Source organism: Galeopterus variegatus, unplaced genomic scaffold (genome assembly GCF_000696425.1).
Source record: "Galeopterus variegatus unplaced genomic scaffold, G_variegatus-3.0.2 Scaffold835, whole genome shotgun sequence".
Classification (NCBI taxonomy): domain Eukaryota; kingdom Metazoa; phylum Chordata; class Mammalia; order Dermoptera; family Cynocephalidae; genus Galeopterus; species Galeopterus variegatus.
The window spans coordinates 507,186-516,343 of NW_007726946.1; the positions used below are offsets into that span (position 1 = coordinate 507,186).

Genomic DNA, 9,158 nt, shown 5'->3' on the forward strand with positions numbered 1-9,158 from the left:
GGTGATGTTTTTGGCATGCTCTTTGGTGCTGGTGGTGTGCCTGTTTGTGGGGTGTGTCTGGTCCCTGGGCTTCATGCCTCAGGTCCCTGGGCGAGCCCTGAAGTGCTGGCATGGTGTGCCTGTTTGTGGGAGGGGGGTCCAGACCCTGGATCCATGCCTCAAGTCCCCAGGTGGGGCCATGAGGCACTTGTGGTGTGCCTGGTTGTGGGTGGGGGGGTCTGGACCCTGGATCCATGCCTCAAGTTCCTGGGTGTGCCATGAGGTGCTGGCACAGTGTGCCAGTTGTGGGAGGGGGTCCAGTCCTTTTTTCCATGTCTTGGGTCTCCAGGTGGGCCCCTAGGCATTGGTGCAGTATGCCTGGTTGTGGGAGGGGGACTGGTCCCCTTATCCATACCCTGGGTCCCTGGGCAGTCCCCAAGACGCTGGTGGTAAACCACTTCCTCTTCTAAGGTCATTGCAAAGCTTTCTGTTATGGTGTGAGTCGTGTTTTACTAAGGTTGGCTGTGTTCCCAGCTAGGAAGTTTAAGTAATGTTAGTCATTTACTCATCAGACTATTTTCCTCTGAAAGGAGAACTAGATGTATGAAAAGGCTTTGGGTTGGAAAGGCATGGGTAGAGGATGTCTGAAGTCTCTGTTCATTCATTGATTTCCCCATGCTGTTATTCTCCATCTACTGCAACCTCAATTTTCTTGTCCTAGGTCAAGAGATCTGGTGATTTATGGAAGGAAGGCTCTAGGGACTGGGCATAGGATAGGGCGGAGGTGGGGGGGAAGCTAAACAAGGATGCAGCTCAGAGCAATTCTCCAAGGAAGGGGCAGCTGTGTGAGCCATTATCCATCAATACTCTCAGCAGCTGCAGGATGGGTGCATTGGCCTGACAGAAATGGAACCATACAGTGTATAACCTTCTGGAGTGGAACACCAGCCTGAGATAGCCGAAGTGTGGCCTGAGACCAGGAAAGCCATAGGAGTGGAGCTGTCTAAGAACTTGAGGACCCAACCTCCACACCACTGTGCAGAGGACATCAAACATAGAGTCGAGGTACATGATTCTGAGATTGTTTTTTACAGTCTGTATTATTCTGTTTTTGTTGCTTATAACAAAATACCTGGAGCTGGGTAATTTATAAGAAAATGAAATTTATTGCTTACATTTTTTTTTTAAAAGATGATGGTAGGGGGATCTTAACCCTTGACTTGGTGTTGTCAGCACCACACTCTCCAATTGAGCTAATCGGCCATCCCTATATAGGGATTGAACCCGTGGCATTGGTGTTGTCAGCACCACACTTTCCCAAGTGAACCACTGGCTGGCCCTATTGCTTACAGTTTCTGAGGCTGGGAAGTCCAAAGTCCATCTGTGACAGTGACCCAGGGGCCTCACATTGCAAGATGGTGGAAGCAGAAAGAGCAACGAGAACAAAAGACAGACTCTCCTCTTCTTTTTTTTTTTTCCTTTTTGTCTTTTTTTGTGTCCGGCAACGGATCACAACCCTCAGTGTCACGCCCGTACCGAACCGGGACCGGCAACGGGATCGCAACCCTCGGTGTCGCGCCCGCACCTCGCTCAGCCAGTGAGCGGGAACCGGTCTGTATGTGGGATCCGAACCCTCGGCGGGAGCGCCGCCGCACTCCCAAGCGGCGCACTGTAGCAGTGCACCACCGGGCCGGCCCTCTCCTCTTCTTTTTTTTTTTTCCTTTTTGTCTTTTTTTGTGTCCGGCAACGGATCACACCCCTCAGTGTCACGCCCGTACCGAACCGGGACCGGCAACGGGATCGCAACCCTCGGTGTCGCGCCCGCACCTCGCTCAGCCAGTGAGCGGGAACCGGTCTGTATGTGGGATCCGAACCCTCGGCGGGAGCGCCGCCGCACTCCCAAGCGGCGCACTGTAGCAGTGCACCACCGGGCCGGCCCTCTCCCCTTCTTTTAAAGCCCTCAGAACCATGCCCCTAACCACCATTTTTAATCCATTCACTACTGCATGGTTCTATAATCTAATCACCTCTTCAAGGCTCCACCATTCAATTACCATAATAGGATTTCTCACCCTCTTAACAATCACAGTGGGGGCTAAGTTTCTGATATGTAAAACCTGGGGGACATAATTCAAGCCTCAGTGAGTTTTGGGGGGATATTCAATTCACTGCATTCCACCCCTGGCCCCCCTAAAACTCATGTCCTTTTCACATGCAAACATATTCATTTCATCCCCAAAGTCTTAACTTGTTTCAATTCAAGAGTCCAAAGTTCAAAATGCCATCTGAGAAATCAATACAAATTATCTACTTCCAAGATACAATGGTGAGACAATAAGGGTACATATTTGCATTCCAAAAGCAAGAAATAGGTCAAAAGAAAGGTGTAATAGGTCCCAAACAAATCCTAAACCCAGCAGGGCAGGTGTTGAATCTCGAAACTGGCTAATCATATACCTTGACTCCATGTTTGACTTCCTCTGCACACTGGTGTGGGGGTTGGGTCCCCAAGTCCTTGGGCAGCTCTGCTCCTATGGCTTTCCTGGTCTCAGGCCACACTTCAACTCTCTCAGGCTGGTGTTCCACTCTAGAAGCTTCACAGGTCTGGGGTCTCCATCATGGTCCCACTCTCACAGCTCCACTAGGCATGGTGCTGTTGGGGTTTTTCTGCTGCATCTCTGATCCCATGTTTCCACTTGGCATTGCTCTAGTCAAGGTTGTCTGTGGTGACTCTGCCCTGAGACAGATCTCTCATGGGCCCCCAGACTTTTCCACAGTCCCACCATCAATGTATGAGATATCCAATCTCTCCACATGCTCACCAGCATTTTGTTTTGTCATTATTTTTAATTTTAGCTCTCCTAAAGGGTGCGTAGTAATATTTCAAAGTGGTTTTAACTGGTACTTCCTTAGTGTCTAATGATGTTAAACATTTATTCATGTGCCGTTTGCCATCTGTATAGTCCCTTTGGTGAAATGTTTGCTCATGTCTTTTGTCCATTTTTAATTTTTTTCTATGTATGAGATTTTATCTCACCTGCAGCTTTTATATATTGGAAAAGTAGAATCCATGAACTAAAAAATATTGTCCTTCTATATTCCTGTGAAGTTTAATGGTAGCAGGTTTAACCAGATTACAGCACTAACACCAGTATCACTGATCTGATATTTACAGAAAAATCATATTTTTCAATAAACTAACGTAATAGAATACCCATGCAAGCTAGAATGCTAGCTGTTTGATGAACAAGGACTTGATATAAGAACGAGAATTCTACAAAGTCCCAAGCTTTAAAAGTGTGGTTTTTTTTTTTCAAACTGCATCCATTCCTTGCATTGAAGATGTGAAACTCACACCCATTCTTCTTTATGTGTGGGTTTGTGCTCATGCTGAGCATCTAGATTGCTAAATCCTTCTTCCTGACGCTTCAAAGTCTTGTAACTGTTAGGTTCGGCAAGATGGAGAAGAGAGAGAGAGACCTGAGCCGGGCTCCATTTCAGCCAAAAGCTTTATTCCACTAATGTTGGGGGGAGACTGAGCCAGAGCAGTTCCCCTGAACCCAGGAAAGCAGGAGGTTTATAAGACTTCTAGAGAGGATTCTGGGCTGACCCCGTGGCGCACTCGGAAGAGTGCAGCACTGGGAGCGCAGCGGCACTCCCGCCGCAGTTTCGGATCCTATATAGGTGTGGCCGGTGCGCTTGCTGGCTGAGCGTGGTGCGGATGACACCAAGCCAAGGGTTGCGCTCTCCTTACCGGTCACAAAAAAGACAAAAAAAAAAAAGAGAGGATTCTGACAGAGTAATGGACAATTTCGAAATCAGTGGTATGCAAGGTGACATAGCCCCTGTAGTCTGATAACATCTGGTCAGTTAGGGCACAGGCTCTTGATTAGCTACTATTTCAGTACAAAGCATTGCAGCCCAAAGCCTGCTAAATGCAGCCCACAAGACATTCCTTTGATGATAACATTAATGTTTACCCCTTCCCAGGAGAGGAGTTCCTGGAGCAGAAAAGGGAAAGGACAGGAGGAGAAGGGGGAAAGTTGCTCAACCTGGCTGTGCTGATGTTAAGCTAGCCATGAGGCCTAATAGTAACTTTCTTCATTGATTGAGCTACATCCAGCATTAATTTGCTAAGTTTGCCATTTTGGTCCTTTTTCCTAAAGCTCAATTTTTCCCATGGTCTCTGCCAAAGCTTTAGCTTGGAGGGCTGCCATTGAGCTGCCATAGCTATCTAGGGAATTTCTGGTGTTCCTTGTGCCAATAGGGCAGCAACATTGAGAATAGAACTTCTAGTAGCTGCAGCTGCTGCAGCTATATCTTATTTTTGTTTCTCAGCCATTTCTTTTTCTCACTGTTCTTGTAATTTCTTTGTCCTTTCCAAACTCCTAGCTAAAGCCTCTTGTGTATCCATTTCTGCCTCTGCAGAGAGGTGGACTAGGAGTCCAGCTTAAACTTCTGCTAAGTCTTCTTGGTTTTTCTATTCTCTTCTTTCTATCTCAACTCCTACTCTTTGTCCTACTCCTGATTCTAGTCTTGATCTTGAGTGGGAGCGAGACCTGACCTGACATTTTCTTTTCCTGCTTCAGGATTGTGATTTCTTCCTCTCTCTGCTTCTGGATTGGGCCTTCTCCCGCTTCTTGCTTCTACCACGATAGCGCCTTTCATGAAATCTAGATCTTGAATAACTTCTGCCTCTTGATGACTTTCTTTCTTTGTGTTGTGTCTGTCCTCATCATTTTCAGATAAATTTAGTTGCTCTTTTCCTTTAGCAGAATGTTCTTTGTCATTATGCTCCTTGGTCTCATGTTTCTTAGAGGATTTATCTGTGGATTCATGTCTTCTTGCCTTTTTTAAGAAGTTGGTTCTTATCAGGAGGTAGGCTTATTATTTTGCTGAGTCTGCAGTGTCTTCACGCAGCAGCATGCTCCTTGCTTCTGCTCTGACTCCTGTGTTTTCTTCCTTCATTATCTGACTTCTGTTTTCTTTCTACTGACCTTGATTGTGACCTTGAATAATGATGTTTTGGGGCTCTAGGAGAACAGATACATCTGAGTACTCTTTTTTTTTTCCTATCTCTACCTGAAGATGTCATTTCTGGGGTAGTCCATCTTGTTCTGAATCACTAGCTGCTGTGGTCCAGAGTCCTGGCCACTAGGGTACCAACTCCACTGGCCACTTTCAACAGTACCCGCCGCCCCAAAGCTTCACCACAGACTGTTTTGTTTTTGTGTTTTTTACTGTGGAGTTTTGCAAGTCAGATATGTGGTGTCCAAAGGGTGGTGGAGTAACTGGACAAGAAGTGAACTTCACCCACACCTCATACCTTCTGCAAAAGTGAGTGCAAATGAATCATAGGCTTCAATGTAAGACATAAAACTATAACACTTTTAGAAGAAAGTGAAACAAAATGAGCAGAATTAAGTAAAGGATTATTTTCCTACTGAGAAAATATAAATTCTTGAAAAAGATTTAATAAGAATGGCTATTCATGCTAAAAAAATATACACTATTCAAAATAATTCCCACTTTCTTTGGGTTTATCTTGGAATTGGCATTTGAAAAAAATCACACACACACACAAAAACTTTTAGAAGAAAACATAGGAGAAAATCTTCAGGACTTAAGGCTAGGTAAAGGATTTTTTTTTTCCTTTTTATCTTTTTTCGTGACTGGTAATGGGATCGCAACCCTCGGTGTTGCGCCTGCACCGCGCTCAACCAGTGAGCGGACCGGTCTCTATATGGGATCCGAACCCTCAGTGGGAGCGCCGCCGTGCTCCCAAGCGCTGCACTCTACCGAGTGTGCCACCGGGCCGGCCCTAGGTAAAGGATTTTTAGACATGACACTAAAAACATTATCCGTAAAATAAAAAAATATATCAAACTTGATTAAAATTTAAAATTTGCTCTGCAAAGACCGTGTTAAGAGGATGAAAACACAAGCTATAGACTGAGAGAAAATATTTGGAAACCATGTATCAAATAATGTGCTTCTAAATAATCAGTGAGTCAAGGAGGAAATATCCTCAAGGGAAATGAAAATATACCTTGCTCAATAAATTTAAAGAGATCAAAATTATACAAAGTAGCTTCTCTAATCACAACAGAATGAAACTAGAAATCAATAACAGAAGGAAAACTGAAAAATTTACGAATATGTAAAAATTAAACAACACACTCTTAAATAACCAATGGGTCAAAGAAGAAAGCACAAGGGACATTGGAAAATACTTAGAGAAGAATGAAAGCAAAAACACAACAAACCAAAACTTATGGGATGCAGTGAACTCAGGTCTTGGATGGAAATCTATAGCTGTAAATGCCTACAATTAAAAAAAAAAAAAAAAAAAGGGCCGGCCCGGTGGCGCACTCGGTTGAGTGCGGCACTTGGGAGCGCGGTGGCGCTCCCGCCAAGGGTTCGGATCCCATATGGAGACCGGTCCGCTCACTGGCTGAGCGCGGTGTGGGCGCGACACCGAGGGTTGCGATCCCGTTGCTGGTCACGAAAAAAGACAAAAAGGAAAAAAAAAAAGAAAGAAAGAAAGAAAGATCTCAAGTCAGTAACCTAATTCTGTACTTTAAGGAACTAGAAATAGATGAACAAACCAAATCCACAGCTAGTAGAAGGAAGGAAATAATAAAGATAAGAATAGAGATAATCAACAAAACCAAAAGCCGCTTCTTTGAAAAGATTAATAAAATTGACAAATCTTTAGCTAGACTGACTAAAATAAAAAGAGAGAAGATGAAAATAACTAAAATCAATGGGGATGAGGATGGGGCCCTTCCTCCTGACCTCACAGAAATAGAAAGGACTATAAGAATACTATGAACAGGGCCGGCCCGGTGGCGCACTGCTACAGTGCGCCGCTTGAGAGCACTGCGGCGCTCCTGCCGAGGGTTCGGATCCCACATACAGACCGGTTCCCGCTCACTGGCTGAGCGAGGTGCGGCAGCAACACCAAGGGTTGCGATCCCGTTGCCAGTCCCGGTCCGGTATGGGCACGACACTGAGGGTTGCAATCCATTGCCGGACACGAAAAAAAGACAAAAAGGGAAAAAAAAAAAAAAAAGAATACTATGAACAACAGATTAGATAACCTAGATGAAGTGGACAAATTCCACACAAAAATTACCTAATTGACTCAATGAGAAATAGAAAATCTGAACATTATTATACTAAAAGAAGAGGTTGAATTAGTAATCAAAACCCTCACAACAATGGGCCAGCCTGTGGCTCACTCGGGAGAGTGTGGTGCTGATAACACCAAGGCCACGGGTTCGGATCCCATATAGGGATGGCCGGTTTGCTCACTGGGTGAGCGTGGTGCTGACAACACCAAGTCAAGGGTTAAGATCCCCTTACCGGTCATCTTAAAAAAAAAAAAAAAACCTTCACAACAAGGAAAAGTCCAAGCCACATGATTTCACTGGTGAATTCTACCAAACATTTAAAAACGAATTAACATCAATTCTTCTCAAATGCTACCAAAAAGAGAAGCGAAGGGAATTCTTCCTAACTCATTTTATGAAACCAGAATTACTCTGATATCAAAGCCAGATAAACACACAAGAGAACTACAAACAAATATACATTAAGAATATGGTTGCAAAAATCCTCAACTCTATACTAGCAAACCTAATCCAAGAGCATATTAAGGGATTATACACCATGACCAAATAGGATTTATTCCAGGAATGCATGGGTGGTTCAACACATGAAATCAATCAATGTAATATACCACATTAGTAGAACAAAGAGAAAAAACACACAATCATCTTAATTGATGCAGAAAAAGCATTAAAATTCAATACCCTTTCATGATGAAGAATGCAGCAAACTAGAATAGAAGGGAACTTCCTCAACATGATAAAGGGCATTTATGAAAAATCCACAGCTAATATCATACTTAATGGTGAAAGCTTTCCTCCTAAGATCAGGAACAAGACAAGGATGCCCATTTTCACCACTGCTATGCAACATTGTACTGGAAGTTCTAGCCAGAGCAATTAGACAAAGAAAAAAAATGCGGTGGCAGGGGTGGGGTGGGCATCCAAATTGGAAAGGAAGTAAAACTCTATTTATAGATAACATGATATTATATATAAAAAAAACCCCCAAAGGATCCACAAAAAATTTTACCAGAGCTAATAAATGAATTCAGCAAAGTTGCAGGGTACAAGATCAACACACAAAAATTGGTTGTGTTCCTATGCAGCAACAACAAAAAATACAAAAAGAAAATTAAGAACACAATTCCACTTACAATTTAGTTTATAAGAATAAGATACTCAGGAATAAATGTAACCAAGTAGATGAAAGACTTGTACACTGAAACTACAAAGCATTGCTGAAAGAAATTAAAGAGCTGTGGGAATAAATACCTGGACCTCTTTCTCCTTCATCCTGCCAGTCCCTTGTCAGTGCCCTGTATTTGCAGAACAACCGGCAGCCCATAGGCAAAGAAACACCCTGCTGCGGTTCACACAGCTCAGCCTCACAGGGTACTGAGCAGGATGGGGAAAGACGGAGAGAGGATCTGGAGAGCAAACGGAAGCCATCCAGCACGTCTCATAATTCCAGTGTCCGATGTCTCTGTGTGTATGTTTCCACTTCATGTTGTTTCTTTTGGTTTCACTCATTGTGCCTTCTTTCCATGTGTGTTTTGTAAATTTTTTATTTTTATTATCATGAGTTTATAGTCCTTGGAATTTTTTTTTCCCCCTTTTTGTCCTTTTTTGTGTCCGGCAACGGATCGCAACCCTCAGTGTCGCGCCCGTACCGGACGGGGACCGGCAACGGGATCGCAACCCTCGGTGCTGCGTTCGCACCTCGCTCAGCCAGTGAGCAGGAACTGGTCTGTATGTGGGATCCGAACCCTCGGAGGGAGCGCTGCCGCTTGGCTGGCCCATAGTCCTTGGAATTTTATCTGTGGGAATTTTTTGAGGCCTGTATCAAAGATGCATTTCTTCATAGAAATTTATTTTTATTTTAAAATGTTTTCACTGTAACACAGTTGACTGTACATATCTGTGGGGTACAGAGTTGAATATTGTTACCCGTCCATAGAAATTTTTAAGTGCTTCTTCTGAGAGCCCTGTGGCTCCACCAGCCAGGGTTATTTTACATTAAATGCTTGACTTGAGGTGTTTCAGATCACCCAGTTTGCATGAATC

General features: G+C 44.0%; 1 pseudogene; it reads right to left on the reverse strand.

Annotated features, from left to right (window-relative positions):
• Nucleotides 1-4,051: 4,051 nt before the first annotated feature.
• On the reverse strand, nucleotides 4,052-5,074 carry LOC103590537 (annotated as a pseudogene).
• Nucleotides 5,075-9,158: the final 4,084 nt, after the last annotated feature.